Raw genomic sequence first — 17,341 nt, forward strand, 5'->3', positions numbered from 1 at the left:
TAAGAACTTTTGAACAGAGTTCACTAACTATAAAATAAGTGATTGATAAATCTTGCCTCAATATAATTACTAACTTTTTAAATCAAAATATATCATTAATATAGTGAAAGTACAAGTCATGGAATGAGAGACGATATTTACAGCACAAACGAATAAAAGGATTTATATCCAGAATATATAAAGAACTCCTATGAATCAAAATGTAAAAGATAGGTATACCATAAGAAAACCAAAAAAAAAAAAAAAAAGACCTGAACAAGTACTAGTTGAAAAGAAAAAGTTAGCCATCAAGCATATGAAAAATTTATCAACCTGACTACTCATTAAGGAAAGACAAAATAAAACCACATTGTGATAATACTACACACACCCCAAATGGTTGATATTAAAAATTCTGTCAAATACAAAATGTAGGCAAGTTTATAGAATAGCTGCATCTTTTATGCTCTGCTACTGAGAGTGTACAACCACTTTCAAGAAATGTTTGACAATATATAAGCTGAACCTTGTGATTTGTGATTACACTTTGGCCTAGTGATTTCATTCTGAAAACTATATCCTAAAGCAGTGGTTGGTAAACTATTGTCCTTGGGTCAAATCTGCCCCAAGAGATAAGAATGGCTTTTACATTTTAAATGCTTGTGAAAACAAATCAATGACAAAAAGAAGAATTATGTGACGGGGATCATATGTGACCAGCAAAGCCTAAAATATTTATTACCTAGCCCTCCACAGAAAATGTTTGCTAAGTCCTGCCCTACTGCGATGTGTATACATGTATCCCAAGAAGTATGTATAAGAATACTCACAGTTGCATTATTTACAAAAGCTTTGTCCAGGGTGCCTGGGTAGCTCAGTCAGTTAACCGTCTGACTTTGGCTAGGTCATGATCTCAGGGTCCTGGAATCGAGCACCCCCTCCCTGCAGTCTCCCTGCTCCACAGGGGAGTCTGCTTTCCCCTCTCCCTCTGTCCCTCCCCCTCCTCATGCATGCCCTCTCTCTCTCCAAAAAATATTTTTTTATAAAAAAAAAGCTTTGTCCTTCTTTTAGTTTCCCTTAAAGCAGATTCTGAGAAAAGATTTGAATTCAGGTAGTTTATTTCAGAGATGATCCCCAGAAACACAAATTGAAGCAGCAAGAACGAGATAAGATAAAAAGGAAAACTAACAGTTTGAGTAGTAATTAAACTGAGTAGTAATCTTGGTAACTGGGGCTCACCTTGTGTTATGAAGAATTACGTAGAATTCACCTCAAAATTGTCCCCGCAGAAGACTGCTGTCCCTCATTGCTTGAGAACTGACCATATGAAAATTAGTTCCTATGTTCTTGTGAGCTGTCCTGCTAGCAAGCAAAGAAATCAACTGAGTCTTTTGGAAAAGACCCGAAGTAAAAGAGAAAAAAAAAAAAAGCCAAAATGACCTTGATTCACTTGGGTTGCTTCCAGTGGATCATGCAGTGGTATTGCTGACCAGTGCTGCAACTGAAATCTGATATTGGCCACAGGAACATGGGGCAGGGCATAAACTAGAAAGGACCAAATATCCCCAGAGAATTGATATATAAATTATAGTATATTCATACAGCAGTAAAAATAAAGCAAGTATAACTAAAAACTGCAATATGAATTAATCTGAAAAACAGTGAAAAAAGCAAGATATAAATACATACAGTGTTTATTACAGTTATGTAAATGTCAAAATCTGGCAAAACTAAACAGTTGTTTAGGGATATATACTCACGTGATTTCTGTGATATAAAGAATTTCAAGGAAGTGATAGAGAATGTCAAGATGTGGTTAGCTCTAAGAGACAGGGAAAGGTTTTTTGGGGGGCAGCAAGGCCCTATAGAGGATTTCCAGGTTGCTGCAATGTTTTCTTTCTTTTTTTTAATTTTTATTTATTTATGATAGTCACACAGAGAGAGAGAGAGGCAGAGACATAGGCAGAGGGAGAAGCAGGCTCCATGCACCGGGAGCCCGGCGTGGGATTCGATCCCGCGTCTCCAGGATAGCCCCTGGGCCAAAGGGAGGCGCTAAACCGCTGCGCCACCCAGGGATCCCTGTTTTCTTTCTTTTTTAATATTTTATTTATTCATGAAAGACACAGAGAGAGAGGCAGAGACATAGGCAGTGGGAGAAGCAGGCTCCCTCCAGAGAGCCCGATGTGGGACTCGATCATAGGACCCCGGGATCACCACCTGAGCTAAAGGCAGATGCTCAACCACTGAGCCACCCAGGTGCCCTGCTTTCTTTCTTGATTTAGGTGGGTTACACGGCTGTTCCCTCTGCAATTACTTATTAAGCTACATGTTTTCATCCTTACCATTGACCTGAATATACCATTGTCTAAATTGCCAATATCTCCACATTGCTAAATCCAGTTATCCCTGTGCATCTTAACTTCCCTATCCTCAACTCTTGGTACACTTGATCTTTCCCTTCTTTAAACATTATTTGACTTGGCCTCCAGAACTTCATACATTCCTATCGTCTTGTCTTTCCTTCTGTTGCCTTCCCGTTCACATAGTAGTGTCCCAGGACTCACTCCTTGCTTAGATTTCTTTATCTCCGTCCTATCTCTTCTTTTATCTTTAGAGATTGATTTAGTCTAATGATTTTCATTGCTATTTATTTTCTGATGATTAATTTCTTATATTTATTCTTTTCTTTAACTTTTTATTTTTATTCCAGTTAGTCAACATACAGTGTTACATTAGTTTCAGGTGTACAATATAGTGATTCAACATTTCCACATGCCTGGTGCTCATCACAACAAGTGCCCTCCTTCATTCCCATCACTTATTTCACCCATCCCCCCACCCCTATCCTGATGATTCTTAAATATTTATCTCTAGCTTACCCAGATACCTCTTCTAAAATACAGACTTAAGTGTCAAATTACCAACTTGACATCTTTATCAAGATGTCCAATCAACATGTCTAAATTGAATCCTTTATCTTCCCATCAAGATGCTTACTTCTCTCACTACCTTCTCCCATATCAGTAAATAGCACTACGTACTTTTAGTTATCAGGCCCGAAACCCTACAGTCATCCTAGATGCCATTCTTTCTCTTTCAGCAACATCCAAACCATAAGCAAATTTTGTGGAGGTACTTCCAAATATACAGAAAATTCAATCACTCTGTTACTTTCTAGTGCTACCACTCTGATCCAGGCTACCATCATTCTCTCATTTAAATCATAGCAATATTTTTTTAATTGAACTTTGTACCTCAATCCTTGTCCCTACTATTCTGTTCTAAGCACAGTATTTATTATAATCTTTTCAAAATTATAATTGTAATCATATCACTCATCTGTTCAGTTCTCTCGTGGTTTCTGTCCCACTCAAAGTCAAATCCAAGGCTCTTGCAGTGATTCACAAGGTCCCACACAGCAGGCCGCTGTCTTAACTCTGACATTTGTTAGTTTTCCACTATTCACTCAGCTCCAGCCACACTGACTTCTTTGCTGTTACTTGAACATGCCAGTCATGCCTCTGGCTCAAGTCCATTGGGTTAGATTGCCCTTCACAGATAACCACATGGTTTACTCCTTCATATTTTGGCTCAAATGTCACCTTTACAGTGAGGCATTTCCCAACCATTCTATTTAAAACTATAGCCTCTTCCCCACATACACATACCCTATTTCCATTTCCTGCCTCGTTGTTCTCTATAATAATTACTACTATTTGATATAATATATATCAAACATTATTTTTATACTTTAATATTTATTATATATCAGATATCATATACATATGAGATAATATATATCAAATATTATATATCAGGTAATATCAGATAATACATATTATATATATTATATATGTATCATATATACACACATATGTATATATGTGTACATATATAAAATACATTATATATATGTTGAATGTAAGCTCCATGATAGCAATTTTTTTGGCCTAATTTGTTCCCTGTGATGCTTCCTGCCATCTTGTAGTCTCTCAATATCTATTTATTGAACTGAAGGAGGAAAAGAAGCCTGATAAAGCTTCTTAAATTTTCCAAGTCTCCACTGGCATTTTCCGAAATTTCCAGTTTCCTAATCTAGGAAGTACTTGTAGTTTTTTGTTTTTTGTTTTTGTTTTTGTTTTTTTAAAGATCTTATTTATTTATTCATGAGAGACACAAAGAGAGAGGGGACACAAGAGAGACACAGGCAGAGGGAGAAGGAGGCTCCATGCAAGGAGCCCGATGCAGGACTCGAACCTGGGCATCCAGGATCACACCCTGAGCCAAAGGCAGGCACCCAACCGCTGAACCACCCAGGCGTCCCTCATCTACCTTTCTTCGGAAGATGCAACTAACAAAAGCTCATTTTAGTAAATAAGAAGTTTAAACAAGTAAGTTTTTATCATAAAGTTTAATTATGGTTCAGAAAAAGTTGAGTGAATAACTTTCTCTGAAAAACTATACTGACTCTGTGTAGACTGCGGTTATTTTGGAGAGGGGGGCTGGTAAGTTAAATTGCCCTATTTTATATTCTGAAAAATCATAAAAAATCCCATTTCCAGTCTGATTATAGAGATGCATGTGCCCCAAATGGCTGAGAATAAATACAACAAGAAAGGCAAAAGCTGCAAAGCTAAGGGCATGCAACAGACTCTAAGAGAAAGTCTCAGAAATACCCAAAGTGGCAACAAGGAACGTTTGGCTGGAATTTGAAGGTCTTTTCAGTCATCTTTGTCTTTTGCTCTGTGTTTAAGGATGCGTGTGAATTCAATGTAATTGAAACTCCCCTCTTGTCAATAGGTGCTTCCCTGTACAGCTCATCCACCTCCTCATCTGTAAACCTGTCTCCCATGGTTGTCAGCAGCATTCTCAGGTAATCTTCCTGGATGGTGCCAGTTGCTTCTTCATCAAAGCAAGCAAAAGCATTTCTGATGACATCTTCCGGATCTGTGCCGTTTAACTTTTCACCAAACATCGTGAGAAACATGGTAAAATTTATGGGCCCAGGAGCCTCATTCATCTTGGCATCCAGATACTCATCAGTTGGATTTTTCCCTAGGGAGGCAAGCATATCATGCAAATCTTCCTTGTCAATGAAACCATCTCTGTTCTGATCAATCATGTTGAAGGCCTCTTTGAACTCCTGAATCTGTGACTGGTCAAACATGGCAAATACATTGGATGTTGTGCACTGGGGGTCTTGGTGGTCTTGGTCTTTGCCCTTTTGCTTGACATGGTGGCGGTTAAATCCCTGCACAGCCGCCAGAATCGGAGCACTTCGGTGACCCCCTCGCTGCCCTGGCTGCGGCCACCAAGTCCCCTCTCTAGGAAGTACTTGTTATTTTTAATCAACTCACATCCATTTCCATGTAGTGAAAACCAATAAGGAGCTCATTTTAAAAAAGAAAAGAATGGGCAGCCTTTTTTTCTAAGATAGCCCAGAGAAGAAAAGTTACAAGACAGCAAATGGCTTTATTATAGAGGAAGTTAGAGGTGCCTGAACAAGAAGGAGTGGTGTTAAAATATCAAGCAAGCCACTCTTCCTCTTTCTTTGAAGATAAATACATATACACTATATGTACATAGATGGAGTTGTATAAGGACAAATAGGCCCAAGGAATTCATGTAGATACAAGAGAATATTGACATTTGTAGAATTCACCCAGTCACACAGCTATGTATTAGAGCTGGGATAGGAGAAAATTCAAATCTCTCAACTATCATTTCCAATGCTCCTTCATCTTTAACGTACTACCACTGTGAGGGACACTTTCCATTTCTTTGGGTAAATGAGGATAATTATCAGCAGTATTTGTATGGTGTGGGGAGGGGATATTTGCATAGGTACCTAATATCATGAAGAAGAAGAATCTTAACTTTTCTTCCTACCACAGTAGGTGGAAACACTGTGTGAATGCCAGCCCTTCAAGTCTACAAATGCATGATTTTATCATCTCTCTCTCTCTCTTTCTCTCTCTCTCACACACACATACATGCACATGCATACACAATATGAACATATGTATGAACATATATTTACACACAGACATTGCTAGTCTATGTGGATTTCTGTGAACATTAGAAAAATCTACCCTCTATTAATGGTTAAATTAGAAAAAAAAGGTGGCCCCTTGGGTACATGGTGTGATGATCAGCTGTAACCTCTGGGCAAGAAAAAAGGCACTCCTTGCTCCTGGCATATCCACCACTGCAGCAAAGTACATGCAGAGCACATTCTGGATTTCAGCTTCCTCTGTTCCCTGCGTACACACAAGTGCAATGAATATACAAACACACATACATATGCACACACACATACACACACATAGGAGCACATGCTTTGGTTTAGCTAATTCATATTTCTATTATGTCAACTTGACTTGCCAAATATTAGAGTAAATGTTGGGCTATTGTTGTTTTCATATTGGAATCCCTGTTTCCATCAGTGAGTTTTCACAATACCCAGAGAGCAGGCAGCAGTTAAGTGATCTTATAGATGTTGACATTATTTTTCAAGGGAGCAAGGGGCAATAAGACCTCAAAAGACAGACAGGCAAATAAGAATAATGGAACCATTTGGTGTGAGCTAGGAACATTGGCATTCCTCTAGACTGAAGGGAGAGAAAGTGGTAGCTGGCACTACATCTTTCTTTTTGAATCTAAGATGGAATTGGGAATGTGGAGAAATTGAGGGCTTTTCGAAACAGCAAAGAATCAGTATTTTAAACCTCAGAGTTGTAATCATTAATGTGAAATGATGGAAGAGGTGACTGGATTATGATTTTTTCTCTGCTTTAGAGGTTGTTATTCTGGACATGAGGGATATTTCTGCCTTCTACATCTCCACTCTACTGTGACCATTCTCTGAAGTTCAATGACTAAGTAAAAACTGAATGTCACCTTGATATTTCATTTTTCAAGCAGCAATACATTTGATGGGAAAGAAAGGAGAAGTAGCAGAGTAAGCAAAGGACACGGACCAATATCACTTCCCACAACACCTTGATGGCTACTTAGCTTAGTGGACTAGAACACTAAAATAGCAAGGTCAATTTATAAACATACTGAATGCCCTGTGTAAAGCATGTACTAAAGGTTTGGGAAATATAAAGATGATTCAAATATAGACTTATCAGAAGAAAAACCTGGAAATGCCAAAACAGAACAATGTGAAGGAGGGTCTTAAATACAAACCTGAAAAGACTGTCCTTGATTCGAAGGTCTATGTTTTACAGCTTTGAATGAGCGTCAAAATTCCTTAGGGAGCCTGGTAAATACACAATATCTGTGGCCTTGGAAACTATATTTTTTCCATTTTCCAGATTATTTTGACTTAAGCCAGATTTGAAAAACACTATTGCAGGCAGAGGGGAGCCATTGAATGTTTGAAATCAGCAGAATGGAGGAATAATGTTTGCTTAAAAGATTCCACTCTGGTAACTATATGTATGTAACATGGAATAACATGCATGTGTAACATAGAGAGGGACTAGAAGTGAGCCTAGCTCTTCTGTGGAATCCTTTATTTTCTTTTAATCTCTGTTTATAAAATGTCACCCTCCCCTCTAGCACTAACTTGAGAATCAGTGTTTCGATGACCAGGGACATTGGATGGAAAGGTTATGGCTTTTCAGCTCAAAGTCATTCTCATTCCTGGAAAACAATTTCCACATCAGTTTGGAAAAGCAAATTTAGGGATCCCTGGGTGGTGCAGTGGTTTGGCGCCTGCCTTTGGCCCAGGGTGCAATCCTGGAGACCCGGGATCGAATCCCACGTCGGGCTCCCGGTGCATGGAGCCTGCTTCTCCCTCTGCCCGTGTCTCTGCCTCTCTCTCTATGTCTCTATAAATAAATAAACAAAATCTTAAAAAAAAAAAAAAGAAAAGCAAATTTAATGTACAAAAAGAAACACCATGATATTTTTTCACATTAAGGTCCAATATTTCCTGCCGTGAGGGGTACAAAGAAGAAGAAGGAAAAGGAAAAGGAGCTGAGTCAGACCTTTGTTCTGGAAAAGATTGCTAAATTGTAGTCTCCATGCTTAAGGACCTACAATTGTCTTTCAAATTATTTGCTAAACTCCCTCCATTTGTAGAATGATATACCAAAACTTACTTATGTAGAAGTAGAGAAAGACTCAAGTTGCAGCCTGCCTATTGAGAGTGAAATATGAAGAAAGATTGAACAACACATCAAACAATATCTAACCAAAAGCAAAGTAAAATAATTCACAGGGAGTGTACAGTCAACTGGGTAGGAATGAAGGTCCTCTGGAGTCAGATTGTCTGCATTGATAGTACAGTTTTTCTACCTACTACTTCTTGACAATTGGACAAGTCAGGTAACCTCTCTGTGCCTCAGTGTCCTCATCTATAAAATCTTGGCTCTACTTCTTACTATTGTGTGGCTTTGTTTTCATATCTGTGAAGCAGAAATAATAATATTACCTAGTTGATAGATTATAATAAAATGAAATCATCTGCTACATAACAATTTGATAATACTAACATTTATTGAAAGTTGATCATTATTAGTAGTAACTAATGGTATAGAGACTTGAGATCGTTAATCAAAGTCAGGAGATGATCACAATGTAGAGCCATTTTCTCTTCTAGTAATCCATAAGAAATGAAAAATGTAAGTAACTAGATGCCTTTAGAAAGGATTTCAAAACATTCATGGAGCAGAGTAATTCTGTTGGGCAGTGGTTCTCAAAGTGTGTTCCATGGAGCAACCACATCAACATTATCTGAGAACTTGATCAAAATGCAAATTTTAGGGCCCCATCTCAGACCTAGTAAATCAGAAATTCCTAGAGTGGAACCCACTGATCTGTGTTGTAAAAAGTTATTTAATCTGTGTTCAGTGTCTTTATTTTCTTATTTAATTGATATATAATTGACATACAATATTATTTTACTTTCCAACGTCTGACATAATGAAATGATATTTGTATATACTGCAAAATGATCACCACAATAAGTCTAGGTCATATCCATCATCACACATAGGTTAAAAAATTAGTTTCTTATAATGAGGAGTTTTAGGTTCTACTTTCTTAACAACTTTTAAATATACAATAGAGTATTATACTGTACTCACCATGCTATCCAGTATATCCTTGGGACTTATTTTATAATTAGAAGGTTGTATCTTTTGATCACATTTACCAATTTTGCCCATCCCACCCTCACACTCGGCAATCACAAATCTGATCTCTGTATCTGTGAGTTAAGTTTGATTATTTTAAGTTTTTAAGTTTTTGTTTTTGTTTTGTTTTGTTTTGAGATTCTTCCTATAAGTGACATTTAATGGTATTCTTCTTTCTCTGATTTACTTCACTTGGCATAAACCCCTCAAAGTCCATCCATGTTGTCACAAATGGCAGAATATCCTCTTATTTTATGGCTGAATAACATCCCATTGTATGCATATAAAACCAGTTTTCTTTATCCATTAATCCATTGATGGCCACTTAGGTTGCTTTTATGTCTTTGTTATTGCAAATAATGCTACATTGTACCTGGGGGTGCAGATATCTTTCAAGTTAGTGTTTTTGTTTCTTTTAGATATGTAGCCAGAAGAGGAAATGCCAGATAATATGATAGTTCATAGGTTCTTAGCAAATACCCACCATTGTTACTGTGTGCAACACAAAAGTACAGAAAAGGGATCCCTGGGTGGCGCAGCGGTTTGGCGCCTGCCTTTGGCCCAGGGCGCGATCCTGGAGACCCGGGATCGAATACCACGTCAGGCTCCCGGTTCATGGAGCCTGCTTCTCCCTCTGCCTGTGTCTCTGCCTCTCTCTCTCTCTCTGTGACTATCATAAATAAATAAAAAAAATTAAAAAAAAAAGTACAAAAAATACTTGGAGAATACGCATGATTTGAGGTCAAGTGGTATTACCAGGAAACACTTCCTAGAAGAGTTAATTTTTTAAAGATGTTATTTAGTTATTCATGAGAGACAGAGAGAGGCCGAGACATAGGCAGAGAGACAAGCAGGCTCCCTGCTGGGAGCCTGATGCAGGACTCAATCCCCAGACCCCGGGATCACAACGTGAGCCAAAGGCAGACGCTCAACCACTGAGCCACCCAGGCACCCCTAGAAGAGTTATATTTTAAAATGGCATTTGAGAAAGACTGGGGAAGAAAGAGCATCTTCCAAGGCCCATGGAAACATTGTAGTATATTGAAAGTAGCATACTACACTGTGGTATATTGAAGGCATTGGAAGATATGAGCTTCAATGTCAGTATTGCCACTTACTAGTCCAATGGGTAGCAGGAGTTGAGAGAGGACCTCAGAGAACCCTGATCAGCCCCACTGTGGCCCCAGGAGGACCCACAGCTGCCGTAGCCAGCTCCAGTCACCATCACTGCAAACACGAGCAGCAAGGCCTAGAACCAGCAACCACCCTCTGACCCCACCCTCAGCTCTGTTGACACAAAGCCCAGCACCAAGGACAGCAGCCCAGGGAGTGGGGTCCCTGGTGGCCTCACATCAGCGGTGAATGCTGGTAGGGACAAGGTCATATCCACAAAGGTTTTGGGAACAGTAAAATGATTTAATGTAAGAATGGTTTCATCAACAGGAATGACATCAAGGAAGATGTATTTGTACACCAGACTGCCACAAAGAAGAATAACCCCAAGAAGGACTTTCACAGGGTAGGAGATGGACAGATTGGATCTTGATGTTGTTGAAGGAAAAAAGGGTGTGGAGGCAGTAAATGTTACAGACCCTGGTGGAGTTCCAGTGCAAGGCAGTAAATATGCAGCACACCATAACCGTTATAGACGCTATCCACGGCACAGGGGTCCTCCATGCAGTTACCAGTTTCCCACTCATTTTCACTCCTTTCCCTTTAATCCCTTTCACTATTTTTTATATTCCCTGAATGAATGAAACCATGTAATATTTTTCCTTCTCCGATTGACTTATTTCACTCAGCATAATACCCTCCAGTTCTATCCACATCGAAGCAAATGGTGGATATTTGTCGTTTCTAATGGCTGAGTAATATTCCATTGTATACATAGACCACATCTTCTTTATCCATTCATCTTTTGATGGACACCGAGGCCCCTTCCACAGTTGGGCTACTGTGGACATTGCTGCTATAAACATCGGGGTGCAGGTGTCCTGCCATCTGTATCTTTGGGGTAAATCCCCAACGGTGCAATTGCTGGGTCTTAGGGCAGATCTATTTTTAACTCTTAGACGAACCTCCACACAGTTTTCCAGAGTAGCTGCACCAGTTCACATTCCCACCAACAGTGCCAGAGGGTTCCCATTTCTCTACATCCTCTCCAACATTTCTTGTTTCCTGTCTTGTTAATTTTCACCATTCTGACTGGTGTGAGGTGGTATTTCATTGTGGTTTTGATTTGTATTTCCCTGATGGCTAAAGATGTGGAGCATTTTCTCATGGGCTTTTTGGCCATGTTTATGTCTTCCTTTGTGAGATTTTGTTCATGTCTTTTGCCCATTTCATGATTGGATTGTTTGTTTCTTTGGTGTTGAGTTTAATAAGTTCTTTATAGATCTTGGATATTAGCGTTTTATCTGATAGGTCATTTGCAAATATCTTCTCCCATTCTGTAGGTTGTCTTTTAGTTTTGTTGACTGTTTCTTTGGCTATGCAGAAGCTTTTGATCTTGATGAAGTCCCAATAGTTCATTTTTGCTTTTGTTTCCCTTGCCTACATAGAGGTATCTTGCAAGAAGTTGCTGTGGCCAAGTTCAAAAAGGGTGTTGCCTGTGTTCTCCTCTAGGATTTTGATGGAATCTTGTCTCACATTTAGATCTCTCATCCATTTTGAACTTTTCTTTGTGTATAGTGTAAGAGAATGGTCTAGTTTCATTCTTCTGCACATGGTTGTCCAATTTTCCCAGCACCATTTATTGAAGAGACTGTCCTTTTTCCAGTGGATAGTCTTTCCTGCTTTGTCGAATACTATTTGACCATAGAGTTGAGCAGCCATTTCTGGATTCTCTATTCTGTTCCACTGATCTAGGTGTCTGTTTTTGTGCCAGTACCACACTGTCTTGATGATCAAAGCTTTGTAGTACAACCTGAAATCTGGCATTGTGATGCTCCCGGGTCTGGTTTTCTTTTCAAACTTCCCCTGGCTAATCGGGGTCTTTTCTGATTCCACACAAATCTTAAGATGATTTGTTCCAACTCTATGAAGAAAGTCCATGGTATTTTGATAGGGTTTGCATTAAACGTGTAAATTGCCCTGGGTAGCATACATATTTTTGCAATATTAACTCTTCCAATCCATGAGCATTGGATATTTTCCATCTCTTTGTGTACTCCTGAATTTCTTTCAGAAGTGTTCTGTAGTTTTTAGGGTATAGATCCTTTACTTCTTTGGTTAGGTTTATTCCCAGGTGTCTTATGCTTTTGGGTGCAATTGTAAATGGGATTGACTCCTTCATTTCTCTTTCTTCAGTCTCATTGTTAGTGTGTAGAAATGCCACTGATTTCTGGGCATTGATTTTGTATGCTGCCACATTGCCGAATTGCTTTATGAGTTCTGGTAATCTTGGGGCAGAGTCTTTTGGGTTTTCTATGTACAGTATCATGTCATCTGCAAAGAAGGAGAGTTTGACTTCCTCTTTGCCAATTTGAATGCCTTTTATTTCTTTTTGTTGCCTGATTGCTAAGGCTAGGACTTCTAGTACAGTGTTGAATAGCAGTGGTGAGAGTGGACATCCCTGCCGTGTTCCTGATCTTAGAGGAAAGGCTCCCAGTGTTTCCCCATTGAGAATGATATTTGCTGACAAATGCTTTCTCTGAATCTACTGAGAGGATCATATGGTTCTTGTTTTTTCTTGTTGATATGATCTATCACATTGATTGCTTTACAAGTGTTGAACCAGCCTTACATCCTGGGGATAAATCCTACATGGTCATGGTGAATAATCTTCTAAATGTACTATTGGATCATATTGGCTAGTATCTTGTTGAGAATTTTTGCATCTGTGTTCATCAGGGATATTGGTCTATAATTCTCCTTTTTGGTGGGGTTTTTTCTGGTTTTGGAATTAAGGTGATGCTGGCCTCATAGAACAAATTTGGAAGTGTTCCATCTCTTTCTATCTTTCTGAACAGCTTTAGTAGAATAAGTATTATTTCTTCTTTAAACATTTGATAGAATTCCCCTGGGAAGCCTTCTGGCCCTGAACTTTCGTGTCTTGGGAGGTTTTTGATGACTGCTTCAATTTCCTCCCTGGTTATTGGCCTGTTCAGGTTTTCTATTTCTTCCTGTTCCAGTTTTGGTAGTTTGTGGTTTTCCAGAAATGTATCCATTTCTTCTAGATTGCCTAATTTATTAGCATATAGCCGCTCATAATATGTTGTTAAAATTGTATTTCCTTGGTATTGGTTGTGGCCTCTCCTTTTTCATTCATGATTTTATTAATTTGAGTCTCTTCTCTTGTTTTTAATAAGGCTGGCTAGGGGTTTATCTATCTTATTCTTTCAAAGAATCAACTCCTCGTTTTGTTTGTCTGTTCTACAGTTCTTCTGGTCTCTATTTCATTGAGTTCTGCTCGAATCTTTATTAACTCTCTTTTTCTGCTTGCTGTAGGTTTTATTTTCTGTTCTTTCTCCAGTTCCTTTAGGTGCGAGTTTAGCTTGTGTATTTGAGTCTTTTCCAGTTTTTTGAGGGATGCTCGTATTTCTATATATTTCCCTCTTAGGACTGCTTTTGCTGTTTCCCAAAGATTTTGAACAGTTGTCTCTTCATTTTCATTAGTTTTCATGAATCTTTTTAATTCTCTAATTTCCTGGTTGACCCTTTCATCTTTTGGCAGGATGCTCTTTAACCTCCACATGTTTGAGTTTCTTCCAGATTTCTTTTTGTGATTGAGTTCAAGTTTCAAAGCATTATGGTCTGAATATATGCAGGGGTCAATCCCAATCTTTTGGCATAGGTTGAGACATGATTTGTGACCCAGTATGTGGTCTATTCTGGAGAAAGTTCCATGTGCACTTGAGAAGAATGTGTATTTAGTTGCATTCAGATGCAAAGTTCTGTAAATATCTGTGAAATCCATCTGGTCCAGTGTTACATGTAAAGCTCTTGTTCCTTTGGAGATGTTGTGCTTAGAAGATCTGTATTTTGCATAAAGTGCCATGTTGAAGTCTCCTCCTATGAGTGCATTATTATCTAAGTATATCTTTACTTTGGTTATTAATTGATTGATATACTTGGCAGCTTCCACATTAGGACATAAATATTCATGTTTGTTAGGTCCTCTTGTTGGATAGACCCTTTACATATGATATAGTATCCCTATTCATCTCTTAGTAGAGTCTTTGGGATTAACTTTAATTTATATGATATGAAGAATGTTACCCCAGGTTTCTTTTGAGGACCATTTTAATGGTAAATGGTTCTTCAATCCCTCATTTTTAATTTGTAACACAAGTTTACGACCTGATATTTTTAAAGATTTCATTTATTTATTCATGAGAGAGACAGAGACACAGAGAGACAGAGACATAGGCAGAGGGAGAAGCAGGCTCCATGCAGGGAGCCCAACGTGGGACTCGATCCCAGGTCTCCAGGATCAGGACTGAAGGTGGTGCTAAACCGCTGAGCCACTCAGGCTGCCCTACAATTTGATTTTTTTCAAAAATGTCAACAAAGGGCAAGCACCTGTTAATAGACATCTGAAATAATAAAAACAAATATAAATTACGTCATTTTAAATTTATAAATTTCAGTTTGTAAACCTGTAAAACAGAGTATATAGAGTATAAATAAGAAAAAACAAGATTTCTATGCCAAGGGAGGTGATATATATGAGAGTTTGAAAACTGTTAAGTTTTATATGAATTACGTTTTCAGTAAGGGCACCTGGGTGGCTCAGTGGTTGAGTGTCTGCCTTTGGTTCAGGTCATGATCCTGGGGTTTGTGGACTGAGTACTACATCAGGCTCCTCACAGGAAGCCTGCTCCTCCCTCTGCCTGTGTCTCTCCCTCTCCCTCTCTCTCTCTCTCTCTCTCTCTATCATGAATAAATGAAATCTTTTAAGAAAACAAATTAAGTTTTCACTATAAATATTAAGTATATGATGATCTAACACTTTGTAGTACAATACAGTCCAATAAGAATAGGAGAGACTATAATCTAGTGGAAAAATTGTGGACTCTGGAGCAAAAATACCTTGCCTTCAACTTCTAGCTCTGCTAATTGGGTAAAACATGTCATCTATAAAATGAGATAATATAATATACTTCCTAGTGCTACTATGAAGATTAAATGAGATAGCATATGCAAGTATATGACAACTCTAGCATTATTTAGCACATAGTTAGCACTTAAAATTTTTAAATATTAAAATTAAGATAGTTAAATAAGATATATACAACTGAAGAGTCTGAGAAAGTAAGGGAGACACAAAGTATTAGAACTAGAAATGAACATAGAGGTCATCTACTTTACCTTCACTTATTCATTCTTTATAATATATATTGGACTCACTTTGTACCAAATGCTGTGGTCATTACCATTTGCAATCTCAGTGCTAGCATCATTGACTGATAGTGGGCTCAATTTATAGTCTCTCCCTCTATCTGTCTTGTTCACTGTTACACCTCCAACACCTAGAATAGTGCCTGGTACCTAGTCAGTATTCAATAAATATCTGCTGATTCAATGGAAAGGGACTTGAAATGTAAATAAGGAAGATGGAATTTTTTTAAGGGGTGAGTGATTCTTTTCAATATACCTGAAAACATATGTAAGCAGAGTTTTTTTGCTCATTCTCTCTATCTAAAGACCACCCTCAGGGAAAGGCAGCCAAATTTCACTATAGCCCCTCTATCAGACCCCAACTCCTTATCTCAATAGGATTTGTAATTGCTGTGCCAGGGTCACATCTAATCTTCATATGTTTTTGTGAGGAATCCTGAGAATCACCAACATCCTTACTTCCATGACTCTAAAAGCCAAGGCAAACTAGAATGGAGCCTCTTACTATTTTTTTCTGCCCCAGCTCATTACACCATGACCTCTTCACACACTGCTAACATGGGCAGCCTCAGCAATGTCCTTGTCTTAAGAAATCTCTAGATTAGAGATGGACACCATTTCTGTGTTCCTGTGGGCTCCAAAACTTCAAGAGCAATTTCAAGAAATCTGTTTCTGTGCATGTTTCTAATGAGAACAGCAGGTCCATCTGCTGTTCTCATCTCATTAAGCATCTAAGCAAAGGAACATGATGCTAGTGTTTCCTTTTTGAAAGGCATTTCCAAGTCTTCAGATATCCTTTTTGGAATTTCCCTTTTGCTTGGCATAGAAAGAAAAGACCAAGGAAGAGAAAAGAGTATTCATTCTGTCACTAACAAACACCCTACACAGGCCCCCACAAATTTTTTCTCCATGTTTAATTCTCTCTTATAGACCAGGAAGGAAGATAGAAATGGTTTCACAGCCTGTTCCCAAATCGGTGGCCAAAGAGGGTATTTTCTTTAAACTATGAGGGTAATTAGCAATTTTTGTTTTGGCTCAGTAATTTTTTAAAAGATTTTATTTATTTATTTGGGAGAGAAAGAGAGAGAGCTCATGAGCAGGGAATAGGGGCAGAGGAAGAAGGAGAAGTAGACTTCCTGCTAAGCAGGGAAGCCTGCTGAGGAGATCTATCCCAGGGCCCTGAGATCATGACCCAAGCCGAAGACAGATGCTAATGGCAGACACTTAACTGATTGAGACACCCCAGTTCAGTGACTTTATCACCAATTCTGTGGATACAGAAAGATCAAACAATAGAAAAAATATCAATCAACATTCTTTGTGTGTGTGTATCAAATTATCTATAGTTATATCTACATCTATACTTTTATCTATTATCCATCATTCATCTATCTACCTATCCATCTATGTATCTGTGTATTGATTTATCTATCTGTGGTTCTGTGGGATAAAAAACATCCCTGAGTTCCGTGAGGGGAAAAAACTGTGCTTGTTTTGTTAATTGTTCTAACCCCAACATCTGGACTAGTTCCTGGCACATGACACTCAATAAATATTATTCAATATACCAAGAGATCAAAACCAAAACAATAAAAGAGTTACACAGATTCTTTGAGCCATTTAGTTTGCTGAATCATCAGACCTGTCAAAATATGGAGACATTGAAACTGTTGATGTCAGTGCTGCAGTGGGGTTATTTTAGGTGTTAAGGAAATGTACCAAACAATGAGGTACTTGAGTCTTGCATGCGCATGCTGTTTTGGGGTTTGTGTTTATACATGTCTGCATTGGTATCTTAAATATTTCGAATTCTATGACAATTTTCAATGCATTCTTATTCTACTGGGACTTTAAAATACTGGTTGAGATAA

The 17,341-nt window shown here is 38.4% G+C and overlaps 1 pseudogene; it reads right to left on the reverse strand.

Moving 5' to 3' along the window:
* Nucleotides 1-4,478: 4,478 nt before the first annotated feature.
* Nucleotides 4,479-5,229, reverse strand: LOC121483047 (annotated as a pseudogene).
* Between the last annotated feature and the right edge of the window lie 12,112 nt (nucleotides 5,230-17,341).

The sequence above is a fragment of the Vulpes lagopus genome, chromosome X (assembly GCF_018345385.1).
Source record: "Vulpes lagopus strain Blue_001 chromosome X, ASM1834538v1, whole genome shotgun sequence".
NCBI classification, from domain to species: Eukaryota; Metazoa; Chordata; class Mammalia; order Carnivora; family Canidae; genus Vulpes; species Vulpes lagopus.